The sequence below is a fragment of the Crinia signifera genome, chromosome 4 (genome assembly GCF_055691185.1).
Source record: "Crinia signifera chromosome 4, ASM5569118v1, whole genome shotgun sequence".
Classification (NCBI taxonomy): Eukaryota; Metazoa; Chordata; class Amphibia; order Anura; family Myobatrachidae; genus Crinia; species Crinia signifera.
Window position 1 is genome coordinate 333101161 of NC_139220.1, and position 19649 is coordinate 333120809.

The window sequence follows — 19649 nt, forward strand, 5'->3', positions numbered from 1 at the left end:
GTCACCACAGGGTTATTACCACAGGGTGATTACCACAGGGATATTACCACAGGGATATTACCACAGGGCTACCACAGGGCTATTACCACAGGGTTATTACCACAGGGTCACCACAGGGTTATTACCACAGGGTGATTACCACAGGGTGATTACCACAGGGATATTACCACAGGGATATTACCACAGGGATATTACCACAGGGATATTACCACAGGGCTATTACCACAGGGTTATTGCCACAGGGATATTACCACAGGGATATCACCACAGGGTCACCACAGGGATATCACCACAGGGATATCACCACAGGGTTATTACCACAGGGATATTACCACAGCGCTACCACAGGGTTATTACCACAGGGCTACCACAGGGCTATTACCACAGGGCCACCACAGAGTTATTAACAGCATACTTGCCTACCTGACCCTCTCCATGCGGGAGAAAATGCTCTGTTTCTGGACTTCCCTGGTAATGTATGATTGCCATCACCTGTGGGGAGCAAGGCAAAGGTGTTTCACCACAGGTGATGGCAATCATACATTATCAGGGAAGTGCAGAAACAGAGCATTTTCTCCCGCATGGAGAGGGTCAGGTAGGCAAGTACGATTAACACAGGTCTTCCACAAGGTTATTACCACAAGGCTACCACAGGGTTATTACCACAGGGCTACCACAGGGTTATTACCACAGGGTTATTACCAGAGGGTTATTACCACAGGGATATTACCACAGGGATATTACCACAGGGTTATTACCACAGGGTTATTACCACAGGGCTATTACCACAGGGCTATTACCACAGGGCTATTACCACAGGGTTATTACCACAGGGATATTACCACAGGGTTATTACCACAGGGTTATTACCACAGGGTTATTACCACAAGGATATTACCACAGGGTTATTACCACAAGGATATTACCACAGGGTTATTACCACAGGGCTACCACAGGGATATTACCACAGGGTTATTACCACAGGGTTATTACCACAGGGCTATTACCACAGGGTTATTACCACAGGGTTATTACCACAGGGCTATTACCACAGGGCTATTACCACAGGGATATTACCACAGGGTTATTACCACAGGGATATTACCACAGGGTTATTACCACAGGGTTATTACCACAGGGTTATTACCACAAGGATATTACCACAGGGTTATTACCACAGGGTTATTACCACAAGGATATTACCACAGGGTTATTACCACAGGGCTACCACAGGGTTATTACCACAGGGCTACCACAGGGTTATTACCACAGGGCTACCACAGGGTTATTACCAAAGGCTTATTACCACATGGTTACCACAGGGTTATTACCACAGGGTTATTACCACAGGGTTATTACCACAGGGCTACCACAGGGTTATTACCACAGGGTAATTACCACAGGGATATTACCACAGGGTTATTACCACAGGGCTACCACAGGGCTATTACCACAGGGTTATTACCACAGGGCTATTACCACAGGGCTACCACAGGGCTATTACCACAGGGTTATTACCACAGGGCTACCACAGGGATATTACCACAGGGTTATTACCACTGGTTTATTACCACAGGGTTATTACCACAGGGTTATTACCACAGGGTTATTACCACAGGGCTATTACCACAGGGTTGTTACCACAGGGTTATTACCACAGGGCTATTACCACAGGGTTGCTGCAGGGTTGTCTACGTTTGAAAAATAATTTCAGAGAAAAAACTAAAAGCTGGGGGTGGGCCTTGCTTTGCCAGGGGGCAGACTACATGGTGAGCAAGACTGGTCATGAGTGCAATGATTACCAAAATTTCTCGACAGCACTGGCCTGTAATACAGGTAGATCCGCAGTTGGGCTTATCACGTACCACTTTGCTCCCTAGCTTTATGCGGTCCCAAAGTATTATGGATATGTTGATAAAATCAGATGCGCCTGGGTTTACCTTGATGAGCCAGTCTACAAGGGTAGGCTGTGTGAGATGTATTTGTACAATGTGTCATTTTTTTGATTCCAGGATCCACATTTAATCATCCTCATACAGGAAGCCCTATCCCTCTCAGACATTTACTAACGTGCAATACACCATTTACTGTCTATCAGATTATCTGTCCCTGCGGACTTTCCGATATAGGAAAGACAGAACGCCCCTTTATAGAGCGGATGACGGCACATAGATCGTCTATCCGCAAAGCATTATTAAAGGGTTTCAGTGACCAACCGGTCACTAGACATTTTGTAACGGCCAAACATAGTCTCGCATCCCTTAAATATAGGACGATTGGCCACGTTCCTGCCTCCATTCCGGGTGGAATCGTGGTCTACATTAAAATGTGAAGCCCGATGGAAGGTACCATCCCAAGTCTCGCAATTCAAGGGTCTTAATGAGTATTAAGGTATTAATGTCTTATTATGATAATTAGGTTTACCTTTGCTAGTTCACGGACCCTGAAGCGAGTATATTATTACATGTAATATTTAGTTTGCTGTTTATACATTTGTTGTATTTCTTTGTAATTATTTATTTTTTAGCTTATTGTTTTGTCCCATTTATTTATATAGATATACATCTTGTATGTCTTATAAAAAAAATTCTGTTTATTGTTATTTTGTGCTATATATATGTCATTAGATTTCTTTTTGCACGATAATGGGTTAAGGGGTGTGTGATTGTGACTGCCCGCTATGGGGGAGGTCCAATTCATCTGACCCCTTTTGCACGTTGTTGTGTCTGTGAGGCGGGACTTGAAAGATGTCACTCTGGGTCTGGATAAGTCACGTGAAATTCAAGTGTTTATTTTCAACAGAATTTCGGGCCTGGGTCTGTCTTCTGGCGCACTACATGTGGGCACTCGGCAGTGGCCACAGATTGTGTGGCCACAGTATTATGAAACACATGTAATGCCCATTACACATTATACCACACAACTTTATGTGCATTACACCACGCGCCGTATTGCCCATTATGGCACACGCCATAACGCTTATTACATATTATACCACACTCCATAATGCCCATTACATATTATTACCACACACTGTAATGCCAATTACAGCTTATGCCATACACCGTAATGCTTATTAAGTATTATACCACACCATATTGCCTATTACATATTATACCACCCACTGTAAAGACATTATACCACACACCATAATGCTTATTACATATTATACCATACACCGTAATGCCCATTACATATACCACACACCTTAATGGCCATTTCACATTATGCCACACACTGTAATGCCTAGAACAGGGATAGCCAACTCCAGTCCTCGAGAGCTACCAACAGTTCATGTTTTTCAGCTCACCTTGCAGGTACACAGGTGCACTCATTACTGACAAACACATTTTAAAAGATCCACAGGTGGAGCTAATTACTTCACTTGTGATTCTGTGAGGAGACCTGGAAAACGTTAACTGTTGGTAGCTCTCGAGGACTGCAGTTGGCTACCCCTGGCCTAGAACATATTATACATAACATAAGTGCCACTTACCTAAATGCTCTTTGCTAGGAGTTATTGTTGGCATTTGAGTTTTACCCATGCAGTCAGGATCACCTCTTGGAATAGGCTTCAATCAGTAGGCACACACCGGAAAGGTCTTTGTGGTATGATTTGTTTTATATAAACTGGAACTGGTCATAACACCAACTAGTAATGAGAACAAGGTAACTGTACATGAATAACTGTCACTGCATGCTGCATCTCTCCTTCAGACACAGGAAACAACAAACAAGTATATGCATACATCACAGACTGTAAAACACATAAACACAAATATGACAGCACCGCCTGCTGTCCCTCCAATATAATTGCATCTTAAGTCTCTCATCTGATGTAGTTTTCTCAACACCCCTTCTCAACAGATGAGGCTTGATCCACAAGACTCATCTTTCTAGATAGTCTATGATGTCTTTCTCCAACCAATGGCTTGGTGAGAATGTCCGCAGTCATCTCTTCTGTTGGGCAATATTCCAAGTTGGGAAGATCTTGTTCCTGTAGATCCTTCAAGAAATGGTACTTCACATCAATGTGCTTGGTCCTTTTACCCATTCTGTTTGAGCTAATGCGAGACATCCTTGATTATCTTCAAAGATTTTTGTAGATTCTACTTGTTTCTGTCCCAAATCAGCTAACAATTGTCTCAGCCATATTAGCTCTTGACTTGCTTGAGCTGCTGAAACATACTCTGCTTCTGTTGAAGAAAGTGTAACGCATGATTGCTTCTTGCTTGTCCAACTTCATCAGTCCTTCACTAAGTAGAAATAAGTGTCCACTTGTAGACTTTCTGTCGTTAGAGTCTCCAGCCCAATCTGCATCCACATATCCAATCAGATCACAGTTTCTGCTTGCTGGAAGATTGAGTGCTAAGTTTATGGTTCCCTTTAAATAATATATTACCCTTTTCACAGCATGCCAGTCCATCTGACTTGGCTTGGAGACCTTTCTGCTTAGAGTTGATACTGCTGTAGCGATGTCAGGTGTGGTAATAGTGGCAATGTACAGCAATTTTCCTATTGCCTTTCTGTATTGGTGATTATCTGGTAATGATGTACCTTCATTATACATTTCCTTCATGTAGTTGGTCTCCATGGAAGTACTTGCAGATTTTGCATCTTGCATCCCAAACTCTTCAATGGCTTCCTGTATCTTTTGTTTCTGGTTTAAGGTAAAGTCGACATTTTCTTCTCTTGATATTTGAATTGCTAAATAGTGTGTTATATTTCCTAGGTCTTTTGTTTCAAATTCCTTATTCAGGATCTGCAGTAATTCCACTTTATCCCCTTCTTGCTCAAAACATACGACAAGATCGTCCACATAGATTAACAGGTCCATCCACCTTTCAGCTATTTTCTTGATAAAGTCTTCCTGTATGAGTATTTCATTGAAGTTTGTGTTCCAGGCTCTTGCTGCCTGCTTCAGACCATATATACTTTTCTGGAGCTTGCACACTAGGTCTGGTCTTTCAGGGTCCTTGAAACCTGGTGGCTGTTCCATGTAAATATTCTCTTTTAGCTCGCCATGTAAGAATGCTGGGTACTTGTGTAATATCTGGGCGCCCGATGTGTTTGATTGTATGCCTTAACTTAAGGCATACAATCAGATGTGATGGAAGCGATTTTTCGGAAAAATCGCGTCGATCGCATCGCATGCAACCAAATCACAAGCGATGCGATCAACGCGATTTTTCCATAAGATTCAATGTTAAATGGTCTTGTTCATACCCCCACTATTCAAGTGGGCATGGAGTTGATTTTATATAGCGTGGCGAGCGCAGCGAGCCACCGAGCCAGAAGCGTGGATAATGGGGGTATGAACAGGACCATTTAACATTGAATTCTATGGAAAAATCGCGTCGATCGCATCGCATGCGATTTGGTTGCATGCGATGCGATCGACACGATTTTTTTGACCCGATCAAAAAATCGGGCGCCCAGATATCACACAAGTACCGAACGCTGTCTTTACATTGAAGTGTCTTACTTGCATATCCTTTGCGGCTGCTACTGTACGCAATGTCCTGATGGTTGTGTGCTTTACTACTGGAGCAAATGTCTCATCATAGTCCTCTCCATATTTTTGCGAGTATCCTTTGGCTACTAGTCTGGCCTTGTATCGCTCCACTTTTCCATCTGTGTTGTATTTGACTTTGATTGTCCATTTGCTGCCTATGGTTTTTCTTCCTGCTGGCAGTTCTGTTAGTGTCCATGTCTGATTGTCGTGCATGGATTTAATTTCTTCTTTTGCTGCTTCTATCCATTTTTCAGCTTCCCTTTCTGGTAAGTTAGATACTTCTTCCCAGGATGTGGGTTCACATATACTAATGATGCTAGCTTTATATGAGAGATATTTTTAGCCATTGTTATGTAATCATTTACTTGTCCAGGACATCATCTTTGCTTTTGATCAGATAAGTAACTATGTGTCTGGAGTAGTCATCAGTGAAAGTCACTATATATCTGTCCCCGCTTGGTGTATGTACTTGCATTGGGCCACACACGTCGCTGTGTATGAGATCTAGAGGTCTCTGGGCTCTGTTCTCACTTTGTTTTGGTACTGTTCTTCTTGTGGCTTTGGCTTTTATACAGCATTCACACCTCATGGTTGTTGAACAGTCTGATACTGTGAGGTCCTTTTTTAGGCCTCTATCTTGTAGTTCCTTAATGCTGTCTGGATACCTGTGTCCTAGTTGTCTGTGCGACATGTGAATACAGTCAGTGTGTTCGTGCGTGCTTAATATCACCTGTTGTATGGCCGTGTCTAGGCGATACAGGTGTTTCTCTGCTTTGGCCGTGGCTACTGTTTCTATTCCGTTCTGGATAAGACACATCTTGTCTTGGAATTTAATGGTAAGTCCTATTGCAATTTTTTGCCGCAAATTCACATCTCATTAAAATAGTCGATTTTCTCAAAAATTTCCAGATTTTGGAAAATGCGATAATGTGCGATTTCAGAACCTTACTAAAAATCGCATCCTATTAAATGTCACCCAAGGTGTTTTCGCTTTCTGTCTGAGCGGCAGCTTTCTACTCGCAGTCACCTGCCATTTTCTCAGATTACTGATCATCTCTGAATCAGGCCCAGGGACATAAGATGGCCAAGCTGTTATGTGTCACAGCAACTGATCTAGTCTGAGAGTTCCATCTGGAGGACAGCAGACAAGAAAGGACCACAGCAAGCAGGGAATATAATGCATCTCTCCTTGTACTGAGCAATCCCCGATTGGCAGGTAGACGCTGTGGTTATATGTCAGCACCAGTAATAAAGACATCAATAATCCATTTGCTGAAGGATCATTAGTTTATTTAGGGTGTTATTATAGGTTACCAGATGGTCATCATTACAGGACCACCTAACTATCTGTAACATGTAGAAGAATGTACAAAGTATTATAGAGAAACAAAGTCTATAGTTATACAATCGGTAACAGAATCCCATTTATCCAGATCAGCTTTTTTTTTTTTAAATATCTTTTTATTGAGCTTTTTCATATATAATGAAAATAAACAGATATCATACATACTGTGTTTCTGACTGATTATTTTTCATAACATATGCAAGTAGTTCCGGATATACAGTAAGGATATTACAAAGGTTTAGAATAAACATCATGTGTATAAACATATCGAGAGTCGTAGACATAAACATAAATATATGATATGTGTTTCACGTAAGATGACAAATATACCATAACATTTGTATTAGTACTGGATTTTTCAACCAGAAACAGAAACAAAAAGCAAAAACAGAAAAAACAAGAAAAAACCATATCTATGTAAAGACAAGGGAAGTGTGGGGTGGGAAGGAAGAGAGGGGGGGGGGGGGTATATATATCTTGACATGGCCTATATTAACCTCATTATAGATATAAATATGAATAAGAATAAACACTCCTAGGATTCAACATTCTGATATAGGGACGATCAACGTCCCTGATGTTATCTTTTTCATGAGGAACCATTCAGTATTTTGAAAAACTTTAAATATGTGAGATTGAACCTCAGGTTCTTGACCTTCAATAAACAAAGCCCATTTCTTGTAGAAGGAGATTATGCCAGATTCTGGGGTTACAGATGCTGATTTCCTATCATAATATAATAGTTGTAACATTATATTCTGTACCTCCATAATAGAAGGTTTGGAAGGAGATAGCCAGTGTTTTAGAATAGCCTTCTTAGCTACTGTCATAAGTATTGTAAGTACAGGTATAAGCAGTGTTCTATTCTTTCCCAGGTCCCAAGTTGAGAAGTTTACTAATATACATGCTAATGGGTCTATCCGCACTTGTATTTGAAATATGTGGTTGATGTAATTAATAATTTTATTCCAAAAACGTTTTATAGCTCCACAATCCCAGAAGCAGTGTAAATAGGAAGCAGATGATACATGGCATTTAGGACATTTACTGGAATTGGACGCTGCGAAGTGTGCATATCTAGCTGGTGAAATATACGCCATTTGAATCGATCGAAAATGCACCTCCTGTAGATAGGCGGAATTGAGAATCTTCATAGTCCTATCATAATGTGAACTGATCGCCTCATATGAGGTGAGAGTAGGGAAGTGCATTTTCCATTTCTCAAATAGTTCTGTCCATTTAGTGACAGTCTGTGTGTCGGATAATAATGTATAGAGGGACGAGAGACGGTATGGTTGCCTTCTGCAGGAATTCAATAGGGTATGAATTTTATTTGGCTGTGAAGTAGCCAATGGAGTAGTCTGTTTATCGGGGTGCAGCAAAGGATACAGGTAGTGACGAAGCTGTAAATACATAAAGAATTGACCATGGCCTAGCCCATACTCATCCTGGAGTTTATTAAATGGCAGAATTATGCCACCTGGGTCAAAGACTTTTGAGGAAGCAGTAATGCCTTTGTCATGCCAGTTTCGGAAATGGGAGTTAGAAAGGGATGGGGGGAATGAAGGGTTGCCCCAAATAGGTATAAATTGTGTTGCAAGATGATTACATTTAAGTGTTTTATTAATTGAGCACCATGCAAGGTAAATATCTTTAAATAGTGGGTTATGCCTAATGTTTGGAGGTATATCTGTTAGCTTAGAGTGAAGAAGGGCACCTGGAGAGAATGGGTGTAGCATAGCTTCATCTAGATGAATATCCGTGAATGAGCAAGAGCCCAACAGCCAATCAACAACGTATCTAAACATTACTGAGTCGTTGTATAATGAAAAGTCAGGTACACCAAGTCCTCCTAGTTTTCTAGGGGCAGTTAGTTTTTTAAGGGCTACTTTTGGTTTTTTACCCTGCCATAAAAAATTGTTTATCATTTTGTTTAGTTTTTTAATGTCTGTTTTTGTTAGCCTTATTGGTAATTTTTGTATTAGGTAAAATACCTTAGGGAATATTATGCTTTGGATGACAGCGATACGTCCAAGGAGAGAGATAGGGAGCATTTTCCAACTTTCCATCAAAGCAGATATTTTTGTAATAACTGGCGTATAGTTTTTTGCATAGAGATTCCCAAAATCTGCTGTTATTTTAACCCCTAGGTATTTAATGTCTTGGGAGGTGGAAGCGAATGGGAGGGATGTTACATAAGATTTAGTATTTGCATCTGTTGACGAGAAAAATAGAATTTCCGATTTGGTGATGTTTATTCGGTATCCAGCTCTGGCTCCGAATGAGGAAATAAGACGTAGTATTTCCGGGATTGTTGTGGGGGGATCAGATATAAAGAGCAGCATGTCGTCTGCAAACAATGATAGGCGTAGTTCCTTGGTTCCCACTTTTATTCCTTTGAAAATGGCAGAAGAACGCAGTGCTATCGCTAACGGTTCTAACGCTATCGCGAAAAGGAGTGGGGAAAGTGGACAGCCCTGACGGGTCCCTTTTTTGATGGTAAATGGGGCAGATAGATGACCATTACTTGCTATTTGTGTCTGGGGAAGATGATATATGCATTTTAAGATCTGGATAAATTTATCTGGGAAACCAAACTTAACCAGTGTATGAAATAGGTGAGGCCATTCAATCAGGTCGAATGCCTTCTCCGCGTCCAACGATAAAATCAAGTTGGACGAGGAGAAGGGTGCGCCCGTAACTGAAGCATAGACCGCTGTGAGTACTTTTCTGACATTGATTTCAGAGTGTCTGCCGGTTATAAAACCGGTCTGATCTGAATGGATTATATTAGGCAATATTGTTTTAAGCCTTTCGGCTAGGATCTTGGTCAGAAGCTTATAATCAAGGTTAAGCAGGGAAATGGGCCTGTATGAGCCTGGGAGGGAAGGATCCCGACCTGGTTTTGGTAAGACTTTTAGGATGGCCGTATTAAAATGTAGGGGGGGTGTGTCTTGCGTTAAAAGGGAATTAAGTACCATAACTACTGTGGGACCTATCAGTGGGAGAAGTATCTTATAGAAGTCGCCATTTAGGCCATCAGGGCCCGGTGCTTTATCTTTCTTAAAGTTTCGGATGGCATCCTCTACTTCTTTTAATTGTATAGGTGCTGTTAGAGCCGTAGCTTCCTGTTGGGATATTTGGGGGCATGGTAATTTAGTCCAAAAATCAGATGGGAGACTAGGGAGTGATATAGGAGGGGTATCTTCTGGAGGTGGACCTGAGTATAGTTTTAAGTAAAAATTGCGAAGTACTTCCGCTATTTCAGTGTTGGAGGTCGTCAGGTCACCTTCCGGGGTTTTAAGTGGATGAACTACTGCAGGGGGTCTTGTCCCATTCAAAAGATTGGTTAGGAGTTTTCCTGTCTTATTTCCGAATTTATGGAATTTATAATTCACCGAAAATAGAAACCTATCGCCTAAGGATTGCATGTAGTCGTCAAAGTTAGTTTTTGCTAGCAGATAAATGTTTTTGTTAGACATTGTAGGAGATGTCTTATATTGTTGATAGGCAGCCGTCAACTCATTTTGGATCTCTAGGTATTTTTTTGTATATTCCCGTCTCATTTTGGATACGTAAGCAATAATTGAGCCTCGTAGGACGGTTTTCGCCGTCATCCAATAGAGGGTTGGGTTAGATTCTAGGTGTGCTACATTGTTACTGTTATAGTCCCTCCAGGTGTCCTCTAAATGTTGTTTAAATTTTTTCGAATTGGCCAGGTAGGAGGGAAATCTCCATGTCTTATGTTTAGGGGATTTCAGGGGGGATTCCATAGTGAAGGAGACTAGGGCGTGGTCCGATATAACAATCGGGGCAATGTGGGAGGATATTATGTTGGCAAAAACTTTATGAGAGGGTAGGACATAATCAATTCTTGACAATGTTGCATGGGCCGCAGAAAGACATGTGTAGTCTTTTTCGATGGGGTGTAGTGCCCGCCAAGCGTCAATTAATTGGAGTCTCGTTGCAAATTCAGGAACTCCCACTTTTGGGAGTGAATGGGCTGAGGGGGGGTTTTTGGATTTATCCAGTGTTAATGAGGATACTAAATTGAGGTCTCCGCATATCACTAGGGAGTCAGGGATTTTTGGGGAAAGCTTTGCAATGATATGTTGAAAAAACTTTTTTGAGTACTTATTTGGGGCGTAGATATTGCAAAGCGTGAATGAACATGTACCTATTTTTAGGGTGAGAATGAGATATCTACCTCTCGGGTCTGTTATAATATCAGAGGCGTCACAGGGTATGTGTTTTTGAATTAATATTACAACCCCTCTGGATTTGGATGAGTATGGGCTAGAGCCTAGTACCTTCCAACCTAGAGTATTCAGCTTCGTCACTTCTGCTGGGACTAAATGCGTTTCCTGCAAGAAGGCAATGTCAATACCTTGTTTTTTGATGTACATTAAGACTTTCCTCCTCTTAGCCGGCGAATTTATTCCTCCTACATTCCATGTTCCCATGGTTAACGTATCCATGATCCTCGGGTGAGTTTAAGGTTTCGCAGGTCTGTCAGTCTTCGTGAGGTAAGAGCTGGTGAAACATAAGGAGAGAGGGGGGGGGAAGGAGACAAAGACAGGGGGAACACAAAAACATAGCTACCAACTATAGTAGTTACAATATGTTTCATAACTATCAATTTGTTGATAATATAACAGGTAGAGAGAAAAAGACAAATTCCTAGTTATGAAATCAACTTCCGTATAACTATAATCTGGGTATAAAGAAAAGAGTAAAGCCTCAGTGGAAAGAACTCGTCCGGTAATACAACCGTGTAAGGGCAGTTATCAGAGCCCTCCACGACCCCCACCATAACTCAGATTTATAACACCATAAACACTTATGTTATGCATCATTCCCAGCTGAATGGGGAATGTGTGCGGGAGAAATACATTATTTATAAATTGAGGAAATCTTTAACGAGTGTCCCTGAAAAAAAAATTTGAAGTGGTAAAAATGACCTAAAAACATTAACTGCTAAACCTTGTGAGGAGAAACAAATATAAAAGAGAGGAGGGAGGCATTAGACCTGGAATAAGCTTTAGGTCTGACGTACATCTCTATTATAGGGAACCATTATAGGGAATCTGTATGGTTTGAGGATAACGTCCCTGATTTTGTTAAGGTATACATATATACCTAATAAAAGGAAAAAGTACCGTCCAAGGTAAAAATAAAAAATCCAAAAAGGAAGGAGGTAAGTTGCAATGTCGTTATTTTGATGGCATAGCGTTCTGTAAGAGAACCAATGTATTTAGATCTCTGACTGCTTAGGGAGGAGCACGTTGAGATGATGGTATCAAGCTGGTTCAAGGAGGGGTGGACTGGATCGGATCACTGATGTCATGGGAGAATTGAGTCGAGATCTCATCTAGGTACGCTTGGGCATCTTGTGGATTCATGAAGTCCTTGTGGGAGGAGCCATCGTAGATGCGTAAGCGAGCTGGGTATAGGAGGCCAAATTTTCGGCCCTCATGTATCATTTTGGAGCAAATGGGCGAAAAGGCTTTACGGGCCCTAGTAAGCTCCACGGAGTAATCCTGGAATATAAAAAGCTTTTGGCCCTCCCAGACCAGGTCTTTAGTTTTGCGAGATGCTGACCAGAGGATCTGTTTATGGAGGAAATTTAAACATCGGAAAAGCGTGACCCTGGGTCTAGGTTTGGAGGGTGAGGGGATCGGGCCAACCCTATGCACCCTCTCCACGACCATATCATTGCAGTCTTGGGCAACCCCCAATAAAGTAGGCAGTGTATTCCTTACAAAATGTGCCAGTGCTGTGGTCTTAATAGATTCTGGAATACCCACTATGCGAAGGTTGTTCCTTCTAGATCTATTTTCTATATCATCCAGCTTCTGCCATATCTGTGAATTATCAGAAGTTAAATGTCTGACGGTTTGTTTAAGTCCATCTACCTCATGAGCAGTGGCGCCTATCATGTTCTCAGCATGTGCCATGCGTTGGGTCAGGGAGTTGATCTGCAGCTTAATGTCTGTGACCGCTTGCTGTAACAACGGAGCCATCGTGGATTTGATGGCTTCCACGATGTCACCATAAGTTGCTGGGGCTCCCGGGTCTTTGCATACCTTAGTGGCCGGGTCTAACTCAGAGGCAGCCTTCTTTGAAGCCGGAGCGGCACTATCACGCTCCGTGTCTGCGCCGGGCGCCATGTTTGGGGATGTGCGCCTCTTGTCATGGCGTGCTGCGGGCGGATTAGCTGTGGCTGCAGGAGTTCCTGAGCGGTCCATGCCTGCCAGGAGGGGATCGGTAAGCAGAAGCTCTGTGTGCCGGGGTGTTTGGAAGCTGCGGACAGCCTTTACAAGGTACAGCGGGACGGTCTATGGAGGAGCTCCGGGTGCCTGCGTCCTCACACCATGAAGCCGGAACCGGGAGTGATCCAGATCAGCTTTTATTCCCCTGTTCTGGGGACAGCTACTAGTAATATACATGGTTATTACAGATATTGTTAGATCATCGTCCTTCAGTCTACATGCAGGTTATATCACTATATACTGTGTCATAGTAATGTGTATACTGTTACTGTGCTGCTAGATATTATGGAGGATGTTAGTATTGTCCTATTACACAATGTGCTCTCCATCAGACCTGGTTAATAACATGTGAGAAGGAAGGATGTACTGTAACCCATAGCAACTAGAAATCCACTATCAGCAGTCTAGTGTCAGCAACCCATGTAATAATGATTGGATACTAGTTGCTATGGGGCCCGGCTGCTTAGGGTGTCCTGAAAGGCAATCCCACTGAACTCTGTAAAAAATATATATTTTTTTATCTGTAATCACCGCATCGGAGGCCATCAGTGCATGTACACAGGGAGTGAGGCAGAGCCCAGCAGTGTATGTACAGAGGGATGGAGGCAGAGCCCAGCAGTGTACAGTATGTACACAGGGAGGGATGCAGAGCCCAGCAGTGTATGTACAGGGATGGAGGCAGAGCCCAGCAGTGCATGTACACAGGGAGGGAGGCAGAGCCCAGCAGTGTATGTACAAAGAGGGAGGTAGAGCCCAGCAGTGTATGTACAGATAGCGAGGCAGAGCCCAGCAGTGTAAGTATACAGGGAGGGAGGCAGAGCCCAGCAGTGCACGTACACAAGGAGGGAGGCAGAGCCCAGCAGTGTATGTACACAGGGAGGAAGGCAGAGAACACCAGACTATGTACAGGGAGGGAGGCAGAGCCCAGCTGTGTATGTACAGGGAGGGAGGAAGAGCCCAGCAGTGTATGTACACAGGGAGGGAGGCAGAGCCCAGCAGTGTATGTACAGGGAGGGAGGAAGGGCCCAGCAGTGTATGTACACAGGGAGGCAGAGCCAAGAGTGTACATACAGGGAGGGAGGCAGAGCCCAGCAGTGTACATACAGGGAGAGAGGCAGAGATCAGCAGTGTATGTACACAGGGAGGGAGGCAGAGCCCAGCAGTGTATGTACAGGGAGGGAGGCAGAGCCTAGAAGTGTACGTACACAGGGAGGGAGGAAGAGCCCAGAAGTGTACGTACACAGGGAGGGAGGCAGAGCCCAGCAGTGTATGTACAGGGAGGGAGGCAGAGCCTAGAAGTGTACGTACACAGGGAGGGAGGCAGAGCCTAGAAGTGTATGTACACAGGGAGGGAGGCAGAGCCACTTGTTATGCAGAGGCCGGTACTGTGCAGCTGACAGATGTGGCACTGTACAAGCATAATTGGGTACAGATTCTGTGGCTTCACCTGCCGTTTCACTCCCAGTAAGTACAATATCAGGCCCCAGACTGGCAGCAGTGAATATACATAATAAAATTAGCAGGTGCAGTGGGATTGTCTTCAGGGCCCCACATGCCACCATAACAGCTGCATTCCCTGTACCCTGTATAGTTAGAGAGTGCAGATATTTCTGTATACCCCTTCCTGGCAAGCTAATCCCCATATGGTGCTCTGTCTGTCCTCCTAGTCACTTGTCCATCCGTCTATGTTATGTGGCTGCCGCTGCCTCCTCCCTCTCTCCCCAAGCTCCAACAATACTTACAGTGCCGGAGGCTCGGGGTCGGTGGTCGGCGGCGGACATCTTTGTCCGGCCTGGATCTTTGTCCGGCCCGGATCTCTGTCAGCAGGCGTTGGGACATTGCTAGGCAATGACCCAATCTTCTCTCCTCTTTGTGGCGGCCATCTTCCGACCCGGCTCTATTACCTAGCGTCAGGGACATTGCTAGGCAAAGACCAGAGCATCTTTCCTCCGAGCAGGCCGCCGCTGACACCACTAATTAACTGGGCGCATATTTTGAATAACACCCATCCAGACCAGCTCACTGATGCCGGTTATAGCATCCACAGTACCTGTGTCTCATGTTCCTGGTTCCCTGGTTGCTCCAGACTTATGTCCCTGCTTTCTCCAGCTAGCTGTGTCCTTGTCAGAGCTGCCAGCCATATCTTCAGATAAGTCAGGGTTTTCCCTGCAACTTTTATTCATTTGTTTATTTCATCTTTCACGATTATTCAAACGGGATACTGAGGTCAATACATTGGGGATAGCCAGATTTAGAAAATGTGCCCTCAGGAGAGGGATGCACAATCCTGGAGCTCCAGAGTTTTCTTCAATTTACTTTATGTTTATTATTTTGGGGTTACTGTTTGAGGGAAGCTGGGGGAAGGGACAGTTGCTGGCCTCTTAAGGTACCGAACTGATCCCTGCTACAGCTCCAGTGACCTGAGTGGGTGCTTGTTACCGCAGGCATTGGGCTGCAGTGCGCACACCCTCAGCATGCCGCACACCCCTGGCTGAGCCTAAAGTCATCAGTGGTGAATGTTACCTGGGGTCCCCATAGTGGGGTACCCCAGTTCATGTGCAGCAAGATGGTGGCGGGCGGTGTCCCTGCACAGGGACAGCTGCCAGCCCAACTGACACTGGACGCCAGGAGCTGCCACTGGACCACCCGGGCATGTTCTGCTATGTTGTTAACTTACTTTAACAAGGTGCCAGTATAAATATAAGTATAGCCCGGGTGCCATGAGAGGGGCAGGGCTAAGCACAGAGAGGGACCAGAGAGCGCCTGTACAATGCTTCCTGCTTCTTCCTCACGCTGTGGACGCCATTACAGCAGCAGAAATCACTCTACAGCGGTGCAGCCTTTGGGAGAGAGAGATTGAGACAGCAAGTAGCGCTGTATAGCCATTCTGTGTGCCTAGCAAACACATTGGTGTATTTATATTTTATGCATATTGTTACCAGTCCTTCTATCTAGGGGACTAGGATTGCAGGGTGCTGGTGTCCCCATATTCCTCTGAGTTCCCCCCACTGCTATTTTAAGCATTGTGCACACTATAGGCCAAATGTAATAGGGTGAGAGTTTCAGAAATTGAGAGATTTCGGGAGGGTTTACCATTTTATTTAAAGCAGGAATCAATTACATGGCAAATTCAACCTGGTTTTGCAGTGTAATACCCCTTTTACACCAAAAATTCCGGATCCGACCCGGCATTTGGAAGAAGGATCCAAGCCGGATCCTGGATTTACTCCATTTACATTGCGGTGCCCACCCGCAGTGTAGACAGAGGCGGCGCTTGGAGATGACATCATCTCCAAGCGCCGGGACCGCGGTTATCCACGCCGGGACCGCTGATCGCCGTGCTGGGGGCAGCCCAGCACCAAGGTAAGCTGCTGGTCTACCCCCAGCCGTCATCCGGGAGGTGAATGGATGCCGCACAGGTATTCCATTCACCTCATATGCTGCTGCCGCTGCTGTCTGCAGAGTATAGCAGACAGCAGCACAGGCTGTGTGTACCCCCCCACCATCCAACCTGCGGACGCTGCGGTCCACAGGTTGTACGTCCTGCATTGATGTAAATGGTAGCCAGGTCGGATGACCCGGCATACCCATTTACACCGCCCTCTACCCAGGTCATGAACTGAGTAGAAGTCCCATGTAAAGGGACACGGCGTGTCACATTTACACGCCTCTGACCTGGGTCTGACCCGCCGAAGACCCGGGTTTTTGAGGCGGTGTAAAAGGGGTATTATTGGGAAAACTCTCTCCCAAAATCTTTAACTTTCTGAAACTCTCACCCTATTACATTTGGCCCCATATGTCTATATAGATATGTGTGATAGAGCAAACACATAGCTACTATCTGTCTGACATTACCTTGGTTGTGTACTAAGTGTGTTTTAAGTGTTTGAAGGGGGTGGTTTTATTCTCCAAAATGGTGAGAAAAATAACCTTTATGATTTGCAGCAACAAGTTTGCTCCTAACTGTACATCACAAGTCTCTTGTGAGCAATATATGTCACCACAGCTCAGCAGTGCTTCTCCACAGCTTAGTGGTCTTTCACAGGGTGAGACCCAGGAACCTTCCAGGGCCAGTAGCATGAAAGCTATGCTGGAGACTGTCTTATCACAGCTGGCTGCGAATACATTGCAAACCAAGCGGGTGCAGCAGGATTTATCTGTGCTTACTGCTAGGGTGGATATTCTCACACCTATGCCAGCGGTATCCCGTAAATGGACACTGGCCGCCATTTCCCCTGACTCTGAGGTAGAGGAAGGTGAGGATAATGGTGAGGAGAAGGAGATTGAAGATGACTCTCAAGGGTCACAGCCTCCTATTCAAGGCACAGAAAATCTAATCCTAGCCATTAGAGAGGTATTAGATCTACCTTTTGTAGACCAGGGGTAAGGGGATATGGGGAAATTTGATCCACACCAATATATAGTTGTATTATTTACTCATTTGCACCTGTTGTTGGTGTTTCTTAGGTTCAATGATGTAGTTATTTTCCCCTAATATTTTTTTAAGGGTGGTGCTACCTATCTCACAGATACAATACCAAACAGGGTTTTGGCAGGTTTCCACGGTGCTACTTGTCAATCAAATAGGGTTCCTCAATATAGTACACCCAAAAATGAAAAAAAAAAATTGCAATAGTGTAATATTGTCAGATTTAGATAATATAATAATCTTTGACCGTAATTATTATAGACTCGTACCAGATGGTTATGTCTACGCATTTAAGTAGACATAAACGTTTTAAATGAGGGACAGAGTGTCGTCACCAAGGATCAAATGACCTCTTCTTTTTCTTCTCCTTATTTTGAATATTCACTCCTATAGGATGGAAAAAGGACATCATGGTGCAGTATATCCAATTTATTTACTTAAAAAACATGTAAAATACAGGGATGTGAATCTAAAGACTCTCACCATTCAGTTTTGTCCACAAAGATTTGCAGACAAATAAAGCATGTGATGTAATAGCTCTCAGGCGTCCCCGGATGCTGAATTCGGTAAGGATGTCCAAAGAAACCTTCTCCCTGTCACCAGAAATTGTCAGGCAGCCGACCGGTATCGATACCTTGCGGTATCTTCCTCAGGGCATATGGTTCTGGCTGTTTGGGGCGGAATATTTATACCTCCCACACTTCACAATTATAAAAAGCCTAATACCAGACACAGACACACTAACCACTAAAATCCTAACAGAAAACACTAAAAACAGCTTGAGTCCGTTCTGTGTATTCTTCTTGACGGCCTTGATTATTCCTGCTGTGCAGGCACGATGTTTTTACCGCGACTTGAGGCGGAAGTGACGTTTGCGTGTCACCGTCTACTTCCGGCTTGCGTATCATCTGCCGGAACTTCCGGTATCGTGTATTCAGGTCCTGCGTGATGTTAGGTTCCATGTGCAACTCTGCGTCTTTTCAAAAAGTTCCTCTTTCAATACATATTGCATCAGGTTCCCATATAAAGTGCGGATGTGCCTCTATATGTATATTTACCTCAAACATGATAAAAAATGATAAAAAAAGGGGGATCAATAACAGATACAAGCAGAATAAATAAACAATCATAAAAACCACTTTGTTTTGTGACAATATTACACTATTGCAATTTTTTTTTTTCATTTTTGGGTGTACTATATTGAGGAACCCTATTTGATTGACAAGTAGCGCCGTGGAAACCTGCCAAAACCCCGTTTGGTATTGTATGTCTAACTGTTGAATTGGTGATTCAATCTTTTTGGAGGTGGTTACCGTGGCTGCTAATCAGCGCACGATTTTGTAGTTTGAATTCTTTTCTGTTCCACATTGTTTCTATTTCACCAAATCATCCTACAATTTGCGCTGCTATGTTTAAATTCAGAGATGAATGTTCAAAACGCCTGAGTGATCTTTTTTCTAAAAAAATAGATGACATTGAGGTGATCGATGAAAGTCTAGAAGGAGTTCTGGACAAATTAGAAAGAGCATTATTGAAAGAAAGTAAAATTATATGGGAAACAGCTACGTTAGAAAAATACTTATCGCTGGGAATTATCCCTAAAGGATTGCAGATAGAAAAAAAAGCTAGTTTTACCACCTCTAGTACTATATTTGCAGAAAAATGGGAAAAAATACTTTTTGATTGCTCATGTAACCTCATTAATCTAATCTTGAAAGAGAGAAAAGGGGACCTTGAACTTCTAGGTAAAGAAATCAAAGATCTAAAAGAAATGGCAGTACCATTCAAAGATCTACCTGATTTCAAAGAAAGGCAAAAAATTTTTTGTCAGAAAATAGAAAAAAATTAAACTATCATAATGAACCGCAAATTAAAAAAAATTACAAAGAGACATAAAAGCCCCAGAGGGAATCGAAAAAGAACCACCAAAACCTAAGGAGAGAGAAAACCTAGTAAATCAACTGGACATAATTGTCCCTAAAAAACCCCATATAAAAAGAATCCCTATAAATTCAATAAAAAGATTTATAAACCTAATTATAATAAATTTCAACAATATAATAAAAATAACAACAATTGGAGAAATCA